Raw genomic sequence first — 15,854 nt, forward strand, 5'->3', positions numbered from 1 at the left:
ATTATTTATGCCTACAGCACCTGGTCTTCCTAGGTGGTCTCCCATCCAAGTACTAACCAGGCTCGACCCTGCTTAGCATCCGAGATCACATGGTATCGGGCTTGTTCAGGGTGGTGTGGCCATAGACCAAGGGTTTTATTGTTTTGTTTGTTTTTTTCTTTTTGGAGTAATGTTTCTCTCAACATTGAAGAATCACAGACCTTTTTCATACACCAAAACAAATTAATTTCTTTATCCCTATTCAAAAATATATTAATTTAGTTTATTTAGATTTGTTTCTAAAACCCACTCAATGATATTTTATTAAAATATTTTATGATCTAAAAAGTTGGAAAAGATATGCACACGTAATAACCACACACATGTGTGTGCATGCTCACAGTGACACTCAAGAAGATCTTTTTTCTTTTTTAAAAATAAAAGTAGAGATCTCTCCAAACACTCAAATCTATTGGCAGTTTAAACCAAATCAATGAAAAAAATCTTAAAATATTAGATAGATCTTTAATTTGGGGGGGGGCTTCTTTTTTCTGCTATAAAATGTTTAGGTGTGTTTAATTGTGGAATAAGGAACGGAAATGGAAGGACAACAATGATAACCAATGAACCAAAACAACCAGCCAATTCATTCAATTCAATTTGTCAATTTAATTGAGAGTGGTGAGAATGAGTTTAATTTGTTATTTGACTGACATAGCCATCTTAAGATAAAGCAAACATTATTTTCCATGTAGTTTGCTTGCAAATGTCGCTTGCATCTAAAACTTCATAGGCAAAACAAAGCTAATTAAGAAAAATACGTATGGGCTTTTTCACTCTATCCAGGAAAATTATTAAAGCTCTTGCTTGTATCCAAACATTATTAGTATCTTCTAGTGCCTTCTGACATTCTCTTTTGTTCCAAATCAGGATTCGGTCTTGGAAAAGTTAGTATGCGTGGTTGTCCTCACAGCATTCCATCTGTTAGCCATGCTGAGACAAAGCATTGATCTCTTTATTGACCTATACAGAGTGTGGAAACCATCAATACCAAAAACCCTCTCAAGTAAAGAAGAAATAAGGAGTTAGTAATTGTTTCAGATTTTTTTTTTTTTTTTTTTACAAACATGACTCTTAGAAGAGGGAAGGAGTGACTGGATTAAATAAGAGCAAAGCCCCAACTGAAAATTCTAAAGTGATGTTTGTGGAGATGTATGGATGATTTTCTGCCTATCTGTAAATATGTTTCTTATTTAACAAAATATTTTAAAAAATTGTTTCCTATTAATTTGTAATAAGATCTCTGAAAAGTGTTAATTAATAGTCTTTATAAAAAATGAAGGGCCTTTATTTTACTGGGCATTTTACTTCCACTAGTTGTTAATATTTCACTTTACTTTCAAAGATTCTCACTTGTTTATCTTCATAAGAAACATTATCAGACTATCTGATTCTGTACTCATATCTCATCCTATACAGATAGTTTACCTTCATTTTACTTTTATTCTAAAACCTTACACCAGACCACTTGTTGTTTCTCTCATATACCTGAACATCTTGGCTCATGCCACCTGTCTAAATATCAATCTTTATAGCTCCAGCTCAAGTTGCATTTCCTTTATGAAGTCCTTATCAACTATATCAACTCACAAAAATTGTCCCCTTTTCTAAATTCCCTAATGTGGTTCTCAAAGAGTGGTGCGAAAAAGCTTGAGATTTCTAAAACCCTGTGACATTAAAATTATTTCTATAAAAAATATTAAGCTAAATCTGCCATTCTGTACTGGGTGGACCTTTACATAGATTACGCACAAGCAGTGGGGGTTAAACATCCTGGCACCTTAACGAAAATCAAAGCAGTGGCACAAAATTGCCATGAGTCATTGTATTCTTCATTTCCACATGCATGCAAGTAAAAAATCCAGTTTTACATAAAAATATTCTTGCTGAAATAGTAAAGATTATTAATTTTATTAAACTTTAATTCTTAAATACATAATTTTTAAATAATGTTTGTTATATAATGTCAAGTACAGATAAAATGCATTTGCAGTATACTAAAATATGATGGCTGTCTCCAAGAAAAACAGTTGTTTGGTTGTTTGAGGTACATCTGCTACTCATTTTTTCAAATAAAACATTTGTTTTCACTTGAAATAATGACTGATAGACAAAGTGTGGTTATTTAGACTTGGGCATTTGGCAGACATTTACTCACAAATTAAGAAAGCAAGGCAGTTACTTCAACGCAAAAGCAAAACTGACATACTTGTTGCCAATAATAAAATTTGAGTTTTCAAGCAAATAGTAACATTTTTGAAAACTTGTATATGCTGCCATGACCTTGGCAACTTCCCAATAATTGAAATTGTTATTATGAGAAAGGTGTTAAAGTTAAGGATTATAATTTTAGGATATTATATAATAAAATGTATCAATATTTATAGGTTTGTGTAACTCAGTGAATAAACATTTTCCAAATGTCGAATTCATTAACGTGGTTTCATATTCCAAATTGCTACTATCTGACTCATTGAAACTAACACCTATCAAGTTTTGGTATAGTATCAAAGCAGAATATCCATAATAATTTGAGAATGCTATTAAAATACTCATTTTTCAAACTACATATCTCTGAAATTCTGGGTTTTCCTTACATATTTTATCTGAAAAAAAAAAAAAACATGCCACAAAAGACTAAACAAAATAAATATCAGAATCCAGCTGTATTAAAGTCAAACCAAAGAGATGAGATAAACCTTCCACCCCAAATTTGGTTAGAATGTTGCCACATATACACCAAAAGGTTATGCAAAGATTTATTATTCACATAATGAGGTTTTCTGAGAACAGCAGGGAAGGCTTCTAAGCAGGTACAAAATTGGCTTAAAAAAAAAAAGAATGACCTTGGATTTGATTTTGTTTAAGCAATGGCTGTACCAGGGTTTGCATGCTTTGAACTTCCCACTGATGACAATGGAGAAGTGTGCATGCTTTCTTACCAGCTGGACCAGATGTGGGAAAACAGGGGAAGAGAGAAGGAAAGGACTTGAAACTTGTCAACAGTCAAATCTTAAAAATAGAATTAAACACTTTATTACAATCTATTTTCTATTAGATAAAATATTTAAATATTTGCAAATGGTGTAAAACAAAGCAACTTTTCTCAGTAATTTTATTTTGGTTTTGAAGCATGTAATTTTATTTTTCAAAAGTGTTATTTATGTTAATGTATATTGTTTATTATTTTTATTTTTAATTATATTTATAAAAATATTTTAAATTAAATCTATATAAAAGTGACAAAAGGATATATAACAAAAAGGTATAACTTTATTAAGAATATAAAACAATTGTAAATATCTATATTTACAACATGGGAGCACCTAAATATGTAAAGAAAATATTAACAAATCTGAAAAAGGAAATATACAGTAACACAATAATAGTAGAGGACTTTAAATACCCCACTTTCAACAACTGATAGGTCATCCAGTCAGAAAATCAATAGGAGACATTGACCTTAAACTACATGTTAGAATAAATGGAACTAACAGACATTACATCTAAGAGCAGCATAACACACTTTCTATTCAAGGGCATTTGAGACATTTTTCAGGATACATCAAATCTGGGCAACAAACGAAGTCTTAAGCAAGCTAAGAAGATTGAAATCATATAAAGCATCTTTTCTAACCACAATGATATAAAGCTAGAAATTAATTACAAGAAGAAAATCAGAATATTTATGGATATGTAGAGATTAAATAACATGCTTCTGAATAATGAAGGGATTAAAAAAAAAAGCAAAAATGAAAAAAAAATATACTAAGACAAATGAAAATTGAAACAAAACATACCAAAACTTGTGGGATGCAGGAAAAGTAGTTCTAAGTGGGAAGATTTTAGCATACATTAAGAAAAAAAGAAAGATCTATATAATCTAAGTTTACATGTCAAGGAACTAGAAGAAAAATAACAAATAAAGCCTAAAATTAGTAAAAGGAATGAAATAACAATGACCTCAGTGGAATTACATAAAATATAGAGTAGAAAACTAAAGAAAAGATCAAGGAAATAAGGAGCTGGTGTTTTGAAAAGATACACAAAATAGACAAAGAATTAGTTGGACTTATCAAAAAAAGAAAAAGAAAATTCAAATAAAATCATAAATGAAATAGTAAACATTACTAATGATATCATAGAAATATAAAGGATCAGATACATATAGCTGAGAAACATGGTGGAGTGAGAGATGACCCCAGATATCTCCCCTTGAAACAAAAATCAGCTGAACATTGAAACTTAACAAAAACACCCAAAGTGCACAACAGCACATCTGAGCATGGGATCTGTACATAAGAGCTACCACAGGTCAGAACTCTGGGAGTCGGGCAGTGGACCGGGAGAAAAGAAAGAAGCAGCCTCTTGCAGCCTGAGCTCCCAGCAGGAGAAGAAAAGAAGATGAGCAAATACTCTGAACAGCTCTGCCTGGAAGAGTTGTGAGCTCCACACGGACAGCAGCAGGGCACAGGCATCAGGGAAGAAAGCAGAGAAACAGGGACAGCAGAGAAACAAGAGTTGATTTTTACCAGCCAGGGTTAAAAACCAAGACTGAGCCACAGTCCCCATTCCCCAACACAGAGAGCCCCTCACCCCATATTCTCAAGACCAAAAACCACAGAGCCCCAGAGGAATCTGAGAAAACGCTACCGAAACTATAGCTAACACTGACAGAGAGTGAGACTAAGGGTAGAAAATCTGATGAACAAAAACAAGAAAAAAAAAAAAAAACATCATTAAGCCTTTCTATAAAGCAGGGAATCTAAGAGCTTAGACGTCACCTACTGGAAAACAAAAGAAAATTTCCTTCTTTGCAACAGGCTAAAGAGAGATTTTTATAAAATAAATATTTCTGAGGAAAAAAAGCGGAATATAATACCATTAACGCCCAGGCAGAGAAATAGTCCATTAAACACAATGAACAACCAAGGTGACAGGGCATCTCAGAAAAAAAAGATAAACATATTCAGAAAATAAGCTTCTAGACATAGAAATATGCAACTTAAATGACAGAGAATTCATGACAGCACTTCTGAAAAAACTCAGAGAGATTCAAAATGAGTCATATTTACAATTTCAAGAACTGAAAAAAAAACGAGATGAGCAGAATGAGTTCTTTAGCAAGGAGATTGAAAACATCAAAAAAAAAAACCAAATAAAACATCTGAAGATAAAAACAAACAAACACTCAAAAAAACAACAAACAAACAAACAAGCAAACACTGCAAGAGCTGAAAAATGAAATAGCAAGCTTGGGAAACAGAGCCAAACAGAGCTGACTAAATGGAGAAAAGGACCAGTGATATCAAAGACAGAAATCTAGAAATAAATTAAAAAGAAGAAGAAAGAAACCAAGGAATAAAAAAAAAAAATAATGAAAGACAAATACAAGAATTAGCTGACACCATCAGGAGAAGAAACATAAGAATAATGGGCATTATCGAAAGCGAGGAAAAGGACCAGGGAATACAAAGCATTTTCAGACAAATAGTTGACGAGAATTTCCCAAATCGAAGAAATGAGCTGGAACTTGGAATTCAAGAAGTCGACAGAAAACCAAATTATCTCAACACAAAAGGGCTTTCTCCAAGACACATTGTATTAAAATGATCAAAAACCAACTACAAAGATAGAATTCTCAGGAAATCAAGGGGAAAGAGGATGGTCACCTATAAAGGAAAACCCATTAGATTATCATTCGACTTCTCTGCACAAACCTTACAAGCCAGAAAGGAGTAAAATCAAAAACTCAAACTATTAAGTGAAAGGAACTACCAGCATAGAATAATGCATCCAGCTAATCTCTTCTTTAGATATGAAGGAGGAAAAAAAAACCTTTCAAAACATAGAAAAATAGAAGGAATTATCCACTACGAGGCCTGCACTCGTAGTGGATAATACTGAAAGCTAACCTAAAATAAAATGACAATAAAAAATACATAATTAGAGTTAATATGACTAGCAGGCTGATAGAAGCAGAAGAGTGCAACCCATACTAAGAACAGGGCATTATAAGCTTAAACAATAAGAAGAGAATTGCTATAGCAAGATAGTAATGAAGATTCAGTATACATTGAGACAAATAGAGACAACAATGACTGAAAAGGGGAGAATTCAAAGATCAAAATTCACAAAGGGGAATGGAAATAAGGCACGCGCAGAAGAAAAGAGACGACTGTATATATATTCATAATAGTAACCATACACAAAAGATTCAGAACTGAAGTATATAACATAAAACAAGAAGAACCAGAGAGAAAATGCACAAAAGTCAACCAAAATAAAGAAAATGGAAACACAAGGACAAGGAAGCAATAGAAACACTGAGCTACCAGAAAGTAAAACATAAAATGGCTATAAGAAGACCTCATATTTCAATAATCACCCTACATGTAAATAGACTGAACTCACCAATAAAAAGTCACAGAGTTGCAGAATGGATCACAAAACAAAACCCAACTATATACTGCCTCCATGAGGCATATCTCAGCTCCAAAGACAGATATAGACTCAAAGTGAAAGGGTGGAAAATGATATTTCAAGCAAACGGAATTCTGAGAAAGGCGGGAGTAACAATACTAATATCAGATGAAATAGACTTCAAAATAAAAAAAAGCTAAAGAAAGATGCTTAGGGACACTTCATAATGATAAAGGGAATCATGCACCAAGAAGACATGACACTTATTAATATCTATCAGGGATAGATATCTACCTCCAATCAGGGAGCCCCTAAATATATATAGCAATTACTAAAAGAACTAATGGGAGAAACAGACCAAAACACCATCGTAGTAGGTGACCTAAATACCCCGCTTTTGGATATGGACAGATCATCTAAACAGAAAATCAGTGAGGAAATAACATCCTTAAAGGACACTTTAGTCCAACTGGATATAATTGACACTTTCAGAGCCTTCCATCCCAAAATAGCTGCTTATATATTCTTCTCTAGTGCACATGGAACATTCTCAATAATTGACCACATACTGGGACACAGAGATAGCCTCAACAAATAGAAGAGGGTTGAAATCAAACCGACTATATTCTCTGATCATAATGCTTTGAAACTAGAAATCAACTGCAAAAAGAAAGCAGAAAGAACCACAAATACATGGAGATTAAACAACATGCTACTGAAGAATCACTGGGACAGAAAAGAAACAAAAAGAGAGATGGACAGATATATAGAAATGAATGGTAATGAGAGTACAGCATTCAAAATTTTTGGAACATGGAAAAAACAGTCATAAGAGGAAAGTTCACATAATCACAAGCCTATCTGCAAAAACAAGAACGAGCCCAAATAAACAACCTAGAGTTTCATCTCAAAATACTAAAAAAAAAAAAAAAGAAAATATGAAGCCTAAATTCAGTAGATGATAAGAAATAATCAAAATTAGAGTAGAAATAAGTGAAATTGAAACTTAAAAAAAGAAAAACAATAGAAAAAAACAAATGAAACAAAGAGCTGGTTCTTTGAAAAGGTTAATAAAATTGACAAACTCCTGGCTAGACTCACAAAAGAATAAAGAGCAAGGACACAAATACACAAAATCAGGATGAAAATAAAGGAAATTACGACTGATATTGCATTAATAGAAGAATACTATGAAAAATATAACACCAAATTTAATAACCTAGAAGAAATGGACAAGTACTTAGAAAAATACAATCTTACTAGACTTAATCAAGAAGAACTGGAAAATCTAAATAGACTGATCGACAGTATGGAAATTGAAACAATCATCAAAAACCTCTCAAAAGTAAAAGTCCAAGACCAGATGACCTCACCAGTAGATTCTACCAAATATTCAAAGAAGATTAAATAGCTATTCTCCTCAAGCTCTTCCAAAAAATCGAAGAGGAGGCAATACTTCTTAAAACATTTTATGAGGCCAATATTACTTTAATATCAAAACCTGGTAAAGATGACAACAAAAAAAGAAAACTACATACCAATATCTCTCATGAATACAGATGCAAAAATCCTAAATAAGATTCTAGCGAACTGAATACAGCAACATACTTAAAGGATTATATGAAGATCAAGTGGACTTCATCCCAGAGTCACAGAGATGATTCAACATACACAAATTGATTACTGTGATACACCACATAAACAAATGAAAAAAATTGGAAACTTATAATCATATCAATAGATGCGGAAAAAGCCTTCAACAAGATACAGCATCCATTTATGATCAAAACACTTAAAAAAATTGATATGGAAGGAACGTACATTATCATCATAAACACCATGTGACAAACTCTCAGCCAACATTACACTTAATGTTGAAAAACTAAAAACCTTCCCTCTAAGATCAGGAACAGGGCAAGGCTGTCCATTATTGCCACTTTTATTCAATATAACATTGAAGGTCCTAGTGAGTGAAATCAGGTAAGAGAAAGATGTAAAATGCATCCAAACGGGAAACAAAGAAGTCAAACTGTCACTATTTGCAGATGACATGATTCTCTATATAGAAAACCTTACAAACTCCACAAGAACACTACTAGAAACAATAAGCAAATACAGTAAAGTTTCTGGATACAAAACCAACGTTAAAAAATCCATAGCATTCCTATACTCTAATAATCAAGTGTCAGAAAAAGAAGTGGAAACAATAATTCTTTTTGCCATTGGAATACAAAGAATGAAATACCTAGGAATAAATCTAACGAAACATGTGAAGGACCTATGTAATGAAAACTATAAGATCTTAATAAAAAAAGTGAAGATGATACAAAGAAATGGAAAGATATTCTGTGTTCTTGGATATGAAGAATCAATATAGTTAAAGTGTCCTTATTATCTAAAGCAGTATACAGATTTAATGCAATTCTCATTAAAATCTCATTGGTATTTTTTAAAGAAATAGAACAAAAAATCATCAGATTTGTATGGAAACACAAAAGAACTCGAATTGCCAAAGCCATCCTTAGAAAAAAGAATGAAGCTGGTGGCATCACTCTGCCCCACTTCAAATTATACTACAAAGTGACAGTAATCAAAATGGCATATTATTGGCAGAAAAAACAGACACATGGGCCAGTGGAACGGAATCAAGAGTCCAGAAGTAAACCCATATTTATATGAGCAAATAATTTTCGACAAAAAAGCCAAAAATGTACAGTGGAGAAAGGAAAGTCTCTTCAATAAATGGTGCTGGGTAAACTGGAAAGCAACCTGCAAAAGAATGAAACTAGACTGTTGTCTGTCACCACATATCAAAATTAATTCAAAATGGATTAAGGACCTGAATATAAGACCGGAAACAATAAAGTGTACAGAAGAAATCATAGGAACTAAACTCAAGTACCTTGGACTTAAAGGGTATTTTATGAATTTGACCTCAAAATCAAGGGAAGTAAAAGCTAAAATAAATAATTGAGACTATATCAAACTAAAAAAGCTTCTGCTCAGCAAAAGAAACCATCAACAATGTAAAGACATCCATCCATCAGACAACCATCCGAATGGGAAAATAAATATGCAAAGAATGCCTCCGATAAGGGCCTAATATCCAAAATATACAAAGAACTTATACAACTCAACAACAACAAGAAAAACAAATGATCTAATCAAAAAAATGTGCATAGGACCCGAACAGACACTTCTCCCTAGAGGACACACAAGTGGCCAACAAATATATGAAAAGATGCTCAACATCACTAGCTATTAGGGAAATGCAAAGCAAAACCACAATGAGATACCATCTCACACCTGTTAGAATAGCTATAATCAACAGGACAAGTAGTAACAAATATTGGAGAGGATGCCGAGAAAAAGAAACCCTCATACACTGCCAGTAAGACTGCAAATTGGTACAGCCACTATGGAAAACAGTATGGAGGTTCCTCAAAATACTAAGAATTGATCTACCATGTGATCCAGAAATCCCTCTGCTATGTATTTACTCCAAAGACTTGAAAACCCATATCCGAAAAGATATTTGCACACCGATATTCATAGAAGCATTATTCACAATGGCCGGGACATGGAAGCATCTGACGTGTCCTATGCTAGATGATTGGCTAAAGAAGCTGTGGTACATATGTACAATGGAATATTACTCAGCCATAAGAAGAAATGAAATATTGCCATTTGCGACAACATGAATGGACCTTGAGATAATCATGCTACACGAAATAAGCCAGACAGAAAATGCTGAAAATCACATGATATCACTTATATGTGGAATATAAACCTAAAAGTAACAAATGAACAGGACAAACAAACAGAGACCTGTGGACTATAGACTATTGGTTACTAGAGTGTGGAGGGGGGTAGATGAGGTAAATGAGTTCAAATGTGTCTTGACAGAGAGAGGTCTAACTACGGGAGATGAACATACAGTGTAAATATAGAGATGCCTTGCTATTAAAGTGTACAGTTGAAACTTATTGGATTTCATTAACCAATGTCACCATAAAAAATACATAGAGAGGCTGAACAGAAAAATAACATAACAAATATGTGCCACCTATAAGAGAGTCGCTTCAGACGCAAGGACACAGACTGGACCTGAAGCAATGGAACAAATATTCCATGCAAATAGAAAACAAAAGTAAGCTTGGGTATCTATATTTATGTCAGTCAAAACAAACTTTGAAACAGGCTGTGAAAAGACAAAAAAACAGCATTACATAATGACAAAGAGGTTAATCCAATAAGAATATAATACATTTATAATTATTTATATACCCAACATCAAAGAACTTACATATATAAAGCAAACATTAATGGGCCTAAATGGAAAAACATACAGTATTAAAGTAATAGTTAGGGACTTTAATACCTCACTTATCTAATGGCTAGATCATCCACAGAGTATTAATAAGAAAACATTGGCCTTAAATGACAATTAGACCAGATGGATTTAGATATTTGCAGACCATCTTATCCAAAAGAAACAAAATACACATCAGCTAAAATGCTGATAGAACATTCCTCAGGATAGATCATATATTAAGCCATAAAACAAGTCTTAAAAATTTAAAAATATTGAAATTATTCCAAGCATATATTCTGAACCACAATGAATATTCTGACTATGTATGAAGGTAAAAATCAATTAAAAGAATACTGGAGAATTTACAAGTATATACAGATTAAACTACATGCTACTGAACAAGCAAGAGGTCAACAAAAATCAAAATGAAAACAAAAAAACACCTTGAGAATTGAAAATGAAAATAAAACTTACAAAATCTTATGAGACACTACTAAAGAAAGTCGAAGAGGGACGTTCATAGTGATAAATGCTACTTCTAGAAACAGTAAAAAAAAAAACAATTTTACACTTCAAGGAACAAGAAAAAGAATAAATTAGGCTCAAAGTTAATAGAAGAAATAGCAAAGATCAGAGAAGAAATAAATAAAATAAAGACTAAATACGCTATAGAAAAGATCAATGAAAACAAAAGCTGATTCTTTGAAAAAAAAATTGACAAACTTTTAGCTAGACTCGCCAATAAAAAAGAGGGCTCAAATACATAAAATCAAAAACGAAAGAAGAAAAGTTACAAAGGATACCACAGGAATACAGAAAGTAATAAGAAATCAATGAACAATCATATTCAACAAATTGGACAATCTAGAAGAAATAGATAAATTTATAAAAACATATAATCTTCTAAGACTAAATCATGAAGAAATAGAATTTCTGAACATAACAATTACTAGTAAAAAATTATTTAGCAATTAAAAACTTCTCAACAAAAATAAAAGTTCAGAAACAGGTGGCTTTACTCGTGAATTCTACCAAACATTCAAAGAAAAATTCATACCAATCTGTGGAGGAGAAACTGTTCCATTACATAACCACTTCCTGACCACTACTGGACCCTCATGCCAGATCCAGAACAAAGATTACTTCTTGTAAATCCCCTAAGGGACTGTTTGAACCCTTCCCTATGCCACATGCATGCTGATTCCTAGAAAAGGCCATTGATCCTCCCCAGGCAAGCATATAAGGCTTTTCTACCTTATCTTAGGTGGGTTTACCCCAGTACCCCTATCCATCCTGCCCTGTCCTGTATAACCCCTTAGCAACTGCCACATGGTTTGTAGGATGTCTACATCATCTTACTGCCACTAGATATGTGCTTCATATATAAATTTTCTTAAGAAACTCCTAATATAATGATAAAGTTGTCAGCCTCTTTCTCTGGTCTCTCGGCCCTGAGAAATTTTATGCAACACAATCTTTCCCCAAATCTTCTAAGAATAGAAGAGGCGGAATTACTTTCAAATTCATTTTAAAAAGCCAGCATTACCCTGATACAAAAATCAGACAAGAACACCACAAGAAAAGAAAATTATAGGCACATAATCTTATATGCGATAACCTTACCAAAATTAGCAAAGTAAATTTAACAATATAATTTTTTAAAAATCATATATCATACATTTTTCTGGGGTTGCAAAGATATTTCAACCTCCACAAATAAAATAAAGTTATACACCATGTTAAGAAAATAAAGGATAAAAATCATATGATCAACTCACTAGATGCAGAAAAATAATTTGACAAAGTTCAACATACTTTTATGAAAAAAACTCTCAATAAAGTGGTTATAGTCAATTGTCACTTAACAATGATGATATGTCCTGAGAAATGTGTCATTAGATCACTTGTCATTCTGCAAACATTAGAGTGCATTTACAAAAACCTAGACAGTATAGCCTACTATACACCAAAGCTATGTGGTATAGCCTATTGCTTCTAGGCTACAAAACTGTATAGTACAACATGTAACTGTACTGAATATTATAGGCAATTGCAAAATAATTGTGTTTTTGCATTTAAACATATCTAAACATAGAAAAGATACAGTAAAAATATAGTATAAAAGGTAAAAATAATGGTACAAGTATAGGGCTCTCAACGTGAACAGATTGCAAAACTAGGTCATTACTGAACACTATTGTAGCCTTTATAAAAACTGTACATTTAGGCTACACTAAATTTATTAAAATATATTTCTTTATTTAATAACACATTAACTTTAGTTTAATGTAATTTTTTTCCTTTAAAAATTTATTTTTTTTAAATTTTCAACACTGATAATAACACAGCTTAAAATGCAAACATATTTTAGAACTGTACAAAAATATTTTTTATTTATATTCTTATTCTATAAGCTTTTCTATTTTATTTTTTTTACTTTTTAAACTTTTTTGTTATAAACTAAGAAAAACACATATTAGCCTAGGCCTACACAGTGTCAGGATCATCAATATCACTGCAGACACAAGAACACAGACAGACTGAAACTGAAGCAATTGGATAAATATTCTCTGTAAATGGAACTTCCCACTGGAAGGATTTCAGGATCAATAACATGCATTAATCCGTCATCTCCTAAATTAACAATGCCTTCTTCTGGAATACCTCCTGAAGGACCTGCCTGATGCTATTCTTGATGAGGAGTCAGTCTTTTCAAACGTATTCTCATGGTGTTTTTTGTTTGTTTGTTTGTTTGTTTATCATTGATTTGCTTATAGTAGATAATGTACCATGAATGTTTTTCTCCATTAATTAAAATCTTTTGGTGTTAGAGTCCATGTTTTCAAACTTTTAAGGCGCTTGTTGAGGTTTACAAAAGCTTCTGCTGAACACTTCACCATAAAGTTATTTGGGATTCTTTTTTTCTCCTGTAGTTTTCTTTTCTCTTGGCTCTTCTTCAGATTTGTGTTTCTGTTCCAGTTCCATCAACTTCTCATTCGTCAGTTCCTCAGAAACCACCTCTAGGAGTTTCTCAATGTCATTCTCATCCACACCCAGCTTAAAGTATTTTTGTCATCTTAACCCCAGCCTTAAAGGTTTTTGAAATTTCTTCATCCTTTGCAAACTATCTGAAGTCACAAACGGACCTCTAAAATGTCTCATTCCAGATTTCATTTATATACTCTTTGATGACATCACCTGAAGTCAAAGAAAGGTTCTTAAAGTAGTAATAGGTGTTGCAATCATTCCAGAATTGCATCAGTGTCCTCAGTGCCATCCACATATGGAAAAAGGTTATCCTCAGGTAGAAAAACTTAAAAGCTTCTATAATTCTTTGATCCATTGGTTTTAACAAAGAACTGCTGTTTGAATGGAAAAATACCACTTTGATATTAGGATGGAGATCACCAATGAAAGGAGTATATCCAGGAACATTATCAACAATAAGCAAAATCTTGAAAGGTTTGTTATTTTACAAATAGCACTTCTCCATTTCACTGGCATAGACATTCAAGAGGATATCTTGGAAGAAGAACTAGGCCTTCCTTCACTTTTTATTGCACCAGTAGTACACTGGAAATATCTTAGTATCTTTTTATTGACATGCTTTAAGTCTCTGGGGTTTTCCTGCCAGATCACGAATGTTTTTAATTTGTTGTAGCCTATAACATTGCCCCCAAGCAAGACTTGAATCAAAATTTTTCAAGTATCTATTTTCAGAATAATAATATTTCATCCATATTGAGTATTTGCTTTAGCAAGTAAGTTTCCTACACAATCAGCTTATCTAGAGTTTCTTAACTATTTTTACCTGCCTTCACATCAGCATTTAGAGACTCACCACTCACTTTCACATTACACAATGAATAACAATTATTGAATTGTTTAAACCACTCAGAGCTATCATTAAATTCAATATCATAGTTAGTTCCAGCCTTTTCTTCCAACACTGCAAACAAACTTTTTCCTTTGGCTGTGATTGCCATGTTGTCAAGAGGGATAAGCTGTTTCTGGTCTTCAATGCAGGTCATTAGAGGTTTCTTCGTGTCTGACACAGGCCCTTCTCAAATTACCGTTTGCCTCATTCCCTACAATTTACAATATCTTTTAATAGCTTTCAACGCCTTGTTCTTGTTCTTCCAGTTTGTAGCTGTGGTGGAATGGGATATGCCTGACTGGCTTGCAATAGCTATCAGCTCTGTAGTCTTTAATCACTTTTGATTTTTTTTCAGGTCAATCACTCAATGTGGCCTTGTACCGGCAGCATTAACAGTAAATTTTTTAAGTTTAGGGGACATAATAAACAAAACGACACGATATTAAATCAATCACAAGAGAAAATGATGCAATCAAGACACAATAAACATGAGGAGTGAGGCTGCTGCCAGTGTAACACAGCATACAGTTTGACAGCAAGTTCATGTTACAACTAGAAAGAGTACACTCTAAAATAATAATAAAGATATGGTATAGTAACTACACAAACCAATAAAATATTTATTATGATCCAGTATTATGTACTGTACATAATTATATGTGCTATATTACTAGTAGCACATTAAGTTTGTTTACACCAACATCACGACAAACACATGAATAATGTGGTACATTACAACATTATAATGGCTATGACATCACTAGGTGATAGGTATTTTTTATCACTATTATAATCTTATGTGACCACCATCATATGTGTGGTTTGTCATTGACCAAAATGTCATTATATGGAAAATGACTGTAGAAAAAATGTACCTCAACATAATAAAGGCTATACACAATAAGCACAAGCTAACATCACACTCAATGTTGAAAAGCTGAAAATGTTTCCTATAAGATCAAAATCTAATCAAGTATACCCACTCTTGCCATTTTACTTAACGTAGCATTGAAATTTCTAACCAGAAAAATTTGGCTAGAAAAATAAATAAGCATCAAAATTAGAAAATAAAGAAGTAAAATTGTCACTATTTGCATATGGCATGATATATATATATATATCAGCAGCCTCACTCCTCATGTTTATTGTGTCTTGATTGCATCATTTTCTCTTGTGATTGATTTAATATCGTGTCGTTTT

General features: G+C 32.7%; 1 pseudogene; it reads right to left on the reverse strand.

The window, feature by feature from the left end:
• Positions 1-8: 8 nt before the first annotated feature.
• Positions 9-127, reverse strand: LOC111740450 (annotated as a pseudogene).
• Between the last annotated feature and the right edge of the window lie 15,727 nt (positions 128-15,854).

The sequence above is a fragment of the Pteropus vampyrus genome, unplaced genomic scaffold (assembly GCF_000151845.1).
Source record: "Pteropus vampyrus isolate Shadow unplaced genomic scaffold, Pvam_2.0 Scaffold63, whole genome shotgun sequence".
Classification (NCBI taxonomy): Eukaryota; Metazoa; Chordata; class Mammalia; order Chiroptera; family Pteropodidae; genus Pteropus; species Pteropus vampyrus.